This window comes from Babylonia areolata, chromosome 14 (genome assembly GCF_041734735.1).
Source record: "Babylonia areolata isolate BAREFJ2019XMU chromosome 14, ASM4173473v1, whole genome shotgun sequence".
In the NCBI taxonomy this organism is placed as follows: Eukaryota; Metazoa; Mollusca; class Gastropoda; order Neogastropoda; family Buccinidae; genus Babylonia; species Babylonia areolata.
Window position 1 is genome coordinate 28,921,250 of NC_134889.1, and position 8,315 is coordinate 28,929,564.

An 8,315-nucleotide genomic window follows, 5' to 3' on the forward strand; every position below is an offset into this window, starting at 1 on the left:
CGCTGACCCCTTGCCTCCTACCTCCCGTGTCCGGTCCACCTGGGCCTGGCACGGTCCCGGGAGAAGGAGGAGGAGGAGGGTGGTGAGGAGGGGGAGGAGGAGGAGGGTGGTGGTGGTGGTGGTGGGTGTTGTTGTTGTTGTTGTCCTGCCGTGGGGGTAGGAGAGGGGACAGCAAAAAAAAAGAAGAAAGTTTTATTTCGTGAACCCGCAACACACACACACACACACACACACACACACACACACATATATATATATGCATGTATGTATATGTAGTGTAGGGAGCATTGAAACATTGCACACAGTGCATCTTGATGACGACGACGACGACGATGATGATGATGATGATGACAATAAGAACGATAATAAGAATGATGATACTACTACTACTACTACTACTACTACTACTACTAAGAAGAAGAAGAAGAAGAATGATGATGATGATGATGATGATGATGACAATGATAATGACGATGACATAATAATAACAATAACAATGATGATGATGATGATGATGATGATGATGATTACGAGAAGAGGAAGAAGAAGAAGAAGAACAACAACAACAACAACAAGAACCACAGATGCCATTTTAATAGTACATTTCTTTAAGTTAATTTAGAGGAGGCAACTGCTGTCCCGGTTTTCCTGATTATCGTGGACAGCCTGTTGCCCAAGCCACATCCCCACTCTCTCGGCCAAGAGGACTTCAGGACAGTCGGCAATGGGAGGCCAATTAGGCCCCCAAGGCTGCAGCACTAAGAGCCGGTACAATCTTGCCTCCTTGTTTCGAGAGTCTCAGTCCTTCACAAAAGACTAAGCTGTAAAATGACGAGCTATGGGGAAACCGTTCATCATTCAGCTCTCACATTGCTGTTGGCCCTGACGGGCGCAATAGCCGAGTGGTTAAAGCGTTGGACTGTCAATCTGAGGGTCCCGGGATCGAATCACGGTGACGGCGCCTGGTGGGTAAAGGGTGGAGATTTTTACGATCTCCCAGGTCAACATATTATGTGCAGACCTGCTAGTGCCTGAACCCCCTTCGCGTGTATATGCAAGCAGAAGATCAAATACGCACGTTAAAAAGATCCTGTAATCCATGTCAGCGTTCGGTGGGTTATGGAAACAAGAACATACCCAGCATGCACACCCCCGAAAACGGAGTATGGCTGCCTACATGGCGGGGTAAAAACGGTCATACACGTAAAAGCCCACTCGTGTGCATACGAGTGAACGCAGAAGAAGAAGAAGAGCTGTTGGCCCAATTGTAAGCTTTTGTCAATCTGTGATATAAGCCGAGCTTTTTGGGGGCATGCAGTTAACGTGTGTTAAGGATGACTGAGACAGGGGAGACAGAGGGAAAGAGCAAACATAGAGAAAAGCTTGGACTGCGACCATACGATGTCTTGAAGAACTATTCCTCACACTCCCGTCCCAACCTTCTCTCTCTCACTCTCTTTAATGTATGTCTGCCTGACGTGTGTGTGTGTGTGTGTGTGTGTGTGTGTGTGTGTGTGTGTGTGTGTGTGTGTGTGTGTGTATTTTGCAATGTAATGTCGCACAGTGCAGTTTAGTGCAGAATGACATAACATAACGTGATATTTTTGGAATCATTATTTTTCTCTTTACATGACAATTGATGTGTACGTGGTGATCAGCGAAGACTGTACCAGTTACTCATTCGTTTTTCTCTTTGACGATAACTGACAAGCATTTGAATGAGCCGAAAGAAAATTTTCTGTTCCAATCGCTTGAAGCTGGCAATAAAGTATTTTGAATTGAATTATACTGAATTATAACTTGCTTCCACTTACCGCACCATCATGAAGTGCAGTCTCGAAACCACAGGTCACAAAACAATATCACTGCGACTTATACCAACAGGGTCATATAGCCTCCAGTTCTAGCTCTTACTTTGCTTCACGTACTATCTTTAAGTTATACACAACACTGCGTCTGTTCCCCAGTTCAGGTTTTTATCTCTCCTCTGAACCTCTGGTCAGAGCTGAATAACAAATGGTATTTCCCCGACGTCCTATTGGCATTCGCCCGCAGAATTGCTCTGAGCTTTCCAAACCCCTCCCTTACATATATGTATATATATATATATATATATCTCTCTCTCTGATATGCCAGCGTTGGTTAATCAATTGTCGTTGAACATCCGGTCACCCCCAAAGCGATGTGATTGGCGTGGGCTATGTACTCTGGTTGGAGTGCATACTACCCCATGCGATTTCACTCCCAGGGATAAATTGTCTGGATTAGGTTACCAAACTCTTGCAGCTCTCTTTTCTCTGTCTGTCTGTCTGTCTTTGTTTCTGGCTGGCTGGTTGTCTGTCTCCACGCCTCTCTCTCTCTCTCTCTCTCTCTGTACATTACTGTATCATTGTTCTTCCATTTTCTTTGATATGTGTTGTAATTTAATTTTGTAATGTAACTTTTGACCCCCCCCCAGCCCCCCCCCACCTCCCATCTCCTCCCCCTCTCTCTCTCCTCTGTCGATTTATCAATCTGTCTGTCTGTCCGTCCGTCCGTCTGTCTGTCTGTCTGTCTCACTCTCATTAATTTTCATCTTTTCTTCTTTACTCTCTCCCCTGTCTCAGTGTTTCAGTTTTTCGAGAAGGTGTCACTGCGTTCGGACAAATCCATACACGCTACACCACATCTCTCTCTTTCTGTCTGTGTCTCTGTGTCTGTCCGTCTGCATCTCTCTCTCTCTCTCTCTCTCTCTCTCTCTCTCTCTATCTCCCTAAAGGACCAGGTCATTAGGTTTATAACTAACAGCTTCTGTACACACACACACACACACACACACACACACACACACACACACATATATATATATATATATATCTATATCTATATCTATATCTATACCTATATATATATATATATATATATATATATATATATATATATATATATATATATAACACAACACTGTCCGACTGCAAAATATTTCGGCGTTTGCCTTCCTCAATGCTTGCGACTGAAAGTGACGTATTATAGAAAAACACGTCATCGCTACGGTGATGTGTTTCTATAATGACGTCAAGTTCAGAGTGAATAAATCTAGTTCGCCTAGATATATATTACTTTGACACTTGGGGAATGAGAAGGTAGGAGTGGGTGGGGGGTGGAGTGGTTAAATCTGATGTGGATACTTCCAGCACACTACACCGGTGATACGTGTGAGGGAGTGTCCACATTGCAGTCCGGTAAGTTGGGTGAGTTCGCCTTTGTTTAAAAAAAAACTAGAACCCACCACCCCCAAACCCACACCCCACCCCAAACCCCCTTCCCCTCTCCTCTCCTGATAATAAGTCCCGGACTGGGATAACCCAAGAAAACTTGGGGAGGGGGGAGGGGGGCCAGGGGGGGAGGGAGTAAGGGAGGAGGGGTGCGATGAAAAGTGAATGGTGGGTGGGGAAGGGGAGGGGAGGGGAGAGGAGGGGAAGGGAGGGGAGGAGGTGAGGCACGTCATTTCGCGACCCACAGATAACTCCGAAGTTGTTTCAATGTTGCTGGACAGTGGTTGGTGTCTCACAGCACGCCAACAGGGGAATGGCAGAGTCCGGGTGTGTGGGGTGGGTGGGTGGATGGGTGGGTAGGGGAGGCGGTGGTGGTGGGGGGTGAGATACACTTGTCTTCCTTGTCGTATTTGAGAGAGAGAGAGAGGGGGGAGGGGGGAGGGAGAGAGAGGGAGAGAGATAGAGAGAAATACAGACACAGACACAGAGAGAGAGAGACCATAGGATGTAGAAACTAAGTTTTCCTTGAGAGAGAGAGAGAGAGAGAGAGAGGGGGAGCGAAAGACAGACAGACAGACACAGACAGACAGACAGACAGAGAGAAACAATAGGATGAGGAAACTAAGTTTTCCTTGATAGAGAGAGAGAGAGGGGGGGGGAGAGAGCGAAAGAGTGGAGTGGGGAGAGGGGGGGGGACTAAAGGGTGTGGAGACTTTGTCTTCCTTGCCATGTTGGGCAGAGAGAGAGAGCGGGGAGGAGAGAGAGTGAGGGGGAGAGAAAGAGAGGGAGAGAGAGAGGAGGGAGAGAGAGGGAGGGAGAGAGACAGAGACAGAGAAAGCATAGAGTGTGGAGACTATGTTTTCCTCGTGTTAGAGGTTAGAGTGATAGAGAAAGAGAGAGAACGAACGAACGAACGAACGAATCTTTTTAATGAGGGAAGTGCATATGCTTTTTTTACATCCAGTCCTCAGGGCAAAAAGAAATGAAAGTACACAATCATGATACCTGCATGACAATAATGAATATGGTAATGAGAGAGATAGAGTGAGAGAGAGAGAGAGAGAGAGAGAGAGAGAGAGAGAGAGGATGAATGAATGAATGAATGAAGGAAGGAATAAATGAATGATAAATGAATGAATGAATGAAAGAGAGAGAAAGAGAGAGAGAGGGCTGGGGGGTGCTATAGGGTGTGGAGGCTTTAACTCTCTCCATACGAACGGCGAAAGAGACGACGTTAACAGCGTTTCACCCCAATTACCATCATCAAAATATTGCAAGCGGAACGCTCTTATACTGAAGAGGTGAATGTTGACAAAGAATACCACAATTCTGACGACGGAAGCTAAAGGTTGGGTCATTCAGACACCTACTGGACATCCGAGGGGTCTGTGTAGAGGAGAAGAGAGGACTGGCCGTACTGAGTGAGTTAAGTCTTCCTTGTCATGCTGGACAAAGAAAGAGATGGAGAGAGAGAGAGAGAGTGATAGAGAGAGACAGAGACAGGGACAGAGACAGAGAGGGAGGGGATACTATAGGGTGTGGAGACTAAAAGTCTTCCTTATCGTGTTGGACAGAGAGACAGAGACAGAGGCAGAAAGAGACAGACAGACAGACAGAGACAAAGAGAGATGAACACTGAACACTGAAATGTTTTAATATTTTAGCTATACAGCTCACCAGTAAAATGGGGATACGGTTGCAGATAGAATAGAATAGAAGAATAGAATATGTCTTTATTACCAAGTGTACCGGGATCACAAGGAATATTGGGGGGTGGGGGTGGGGTGGGGGGGGATAGTACATAACAAGGTACGAACATAAATCGAAAATCATACACAAACACAGATACAGTAGAAATTAGGATACATCCAATCTGGGTGGGTTTTTTTTTTTTTTCTTTTCTGTTCCATTCTAATTGTTTTCACCAATATATTGTTCTGATCCGATCCTCATGTCATCCGAGAGTTGTACAGCAATTGACATCAAACATTTCAGTGTTCAGTGTTCATCTGTGTGTGTGTGTGTGTGTGTGTGTGTGTGTGTGTGTGTGTGTGTGTGTCTGTGTCTGTCTGTCTGTCTCTCTCTCCATACAATGCTGCGCGCGTGTGTATGTGTGGGGGATGAGGGGAAGGGGGGGGGGTAAGTAGGTATATGTGTATACGGATGTATAGGCCTGCATAAGCAGCGCATGTGCGGGGGGAGGAGGGAGGTTGGGGGCGGTGGGGGCGGAGGGGGGGGGGGGATATAGTCATCGTATAGGTCGAGGTGTTGGGACTTTAACTGTCATGATTGTCGCTGTTCGTTTTATCATCCATAGTCATATCATGGAGTGAAAGGATTAAAACCAAGTGGTCAGTCAATGTGTGTGTGAGTGTGTGTGTGTGTGTGTGTGTGTGTGTGTGTGTGTGTGTGTGTGTGTGTGTTTGGTGTGTGTGTGTGTGTGTGCGTGTGTGTGTGATGTGTGTGTGTGTGTGTGTGTGTGGTGTGTGTGTGTGTGTTTGGTGTGTGTGTGGTGTGTGTGTGTGTGTGTGTGTGTGTGTGTGTGTGTGGTGTGTGTGTGTGTGTGTGTGTGTGTGTGTGTGTGTGTGTGTGTGGTGTGTGTGTGTGTTTGGTGTGTGTGTGTGTGTGTGTGTGTGTGTGTGTGTGTGTGTGTGTGTTTGGTGTGTGTGTGTGTGTGTGTGTGTGTGTGTGTGTGTGTGTGTTTGGTGTGTGTGTGTGTGTGTGTGTGTGCAAATGTTGCAAAATTGACTGCACGAGAAAGCAGTGCGTGATTTCTTTACTCCAAAAGTTGTTGTTGCTTCTCCCTAGTGACGTAAATCAATTGACTCACTCGTTGACGTCATGGGTTCGGATAAACTTTCGAATTATCCCTCTCACTCCTAATTCTCTCTTCCTCCCATTCCACAGCATAAACCACTAAGGCGCGTGCACGCGCACACACACACACCACACACACATACACTCACTACAAAAAAAAAAAGAAAGAAAAAAAGTTCAACAGGCGAAAAAGGCGGGAGCGAGGGAAGGGTGGAGAGAGAGAGGGTGGGCAGAGAGAGAGAGAGAGAGAGTACAAAATAGACATGGGGAGAGAAAGGGGGTGGGATGGGACACACACACACACACACGTCATCAAATCCTCCAACTGAACTGAGTTTCAGCATCGTCGAGCCAAACTGCATCTCGGCAAACACGAACCTTAATCCCGCCCCCCCCCCCTTCCCCCCTCTCCCGTTCCAGAAATGGAGTTTCCTCGTCATCTCATCTAAACATGACAATGAACAGCGCTCCCATACGCACATACACCTAACACCCATCCAACTTCCCACTTCTCCCTCCCCCCATCCACACACACACACACACACCACACACACCACACACACACACACACACACACAAGAGTTCCTGGATGATAATGTCACCTGATTAAATTTTGTCCTGGTTTCTTGCAAACAAACTTTCTTGTCAAATCCCCAAAGTTACTTTAGCTTCTCAGGTTCGGAAGGAAACCTTTTACCTGGGAACTGAGGAACTATACCAAGGTAAATCCCAGACAAGCAGCGTGTTTACGTCTAGCATCTTTTAACGTTGGGCTCCTCCGGATGGTAAGCAGACTTAAAACAACTGAAGACGTAAATGGCGTGTGTGTATAAATATGTATATTTATATCCTCTCCCTTGCACATGATGACTTCACTTAGAGCTCTTTCGCGTGTCCTTGTCGGTTTCGACACGATATATATCCGTGATATTGGTCTACTCTGGGAACTTTTCCCAAACATTTAGTCTGCAGACCAGACGTGGGGGGTGGGGGGAGGGAGGGGGAGGGGTGGAGGGGGTTAAGGTGAAGGTCAAAAGGTGGTGAAGGTGGGAGAGATGTCTGATTTGGAGCTGGTTCGTTTTACAGACCAAGGTTTAACGTTGACACCCACCGGAGTCACAGTATTCGACGTGACTTTCAAGTTGAGGGTCCCGGGTTCGAATCTCGGTTACGGCGCTTGGTGGGTAAAGGGTGGAGACTATGATCGATGTTCCCGATCTCTATGGTCAACAAAATAACTATGTGCAGACCGACTAGTGCCTGAACCCCCTTCGAGTGTGTACGCACACAGAAGATCAAACGCGCACGTCAGTTAAAGATCCTGTAATCCATGTGTAAAGAAAATGGTATCCTATTTTCCTATATCCATTTTTTTTTACAGGGCAACATATTTATATCGGGGATTGGAATTTGTTATTTTGATATACTACTTTCCTAGATCCATTTTTTTACAGGGCAACTTTTATATCGGGGGATTAGGAATTGTTTCTTTTGAAAAATGGTTTCACGTGTTTCACGTGCATTTTTGTAATCATACCATGAGTTATGAATGTGATGTGCTGCTGTGAAGTGTAGATTTGTTGCCAGATGGTGTCATGAAGCTGTCCAGGTTAGGGACATATCTTTGCCTGTAAAGGCATCTAGTGGCTGGGGACAGGCCATGGGTTTTTGGTTTTGTGCCGAGGTGCCAGGGACTGGGCACGGGACTTCATAGAACTGGATGGTGGGACCATCAGGACGAACTATCGGCACGTGCTGAGTGAGGAGCCAGGAGCTGGCAAGACTGCTGAAGAACATTCAAGGCGGTGAAGTTAAAATTGTTTCCCCCCATAAAAAAAATCATATTCCAGTCCAGGCCATGCTTAGCAATTTTTAATATATTTCTTAATAATAAATAAAAGGGTGTTTTCGTGTTTTGGGGAGAACACGTTCTGATTGGAGTGACAAGTGAACAGATAGCAGGCATACACTTACAAGCAAGCACACTCATTCTTATGTAGTTATTTCTGTCTATCTGGCACTTTCTTTACACCATGTCAGCGATCGATGGGTTATCAGTGGAGAAACGAAAAACTGACCATGCGTCACTGAACCACGACAGAGTTATCGGCTGGTCGGAAAGAAGAAGTATATCATAGTTATGTATATTTGAACCCAGTCATGTCACAACTGACTTCATATCAGAGTGGATGTGCAGTGATAGACCTGGTTAGGTTAGTACAGTAGGTGACGTCAGTATCCAGT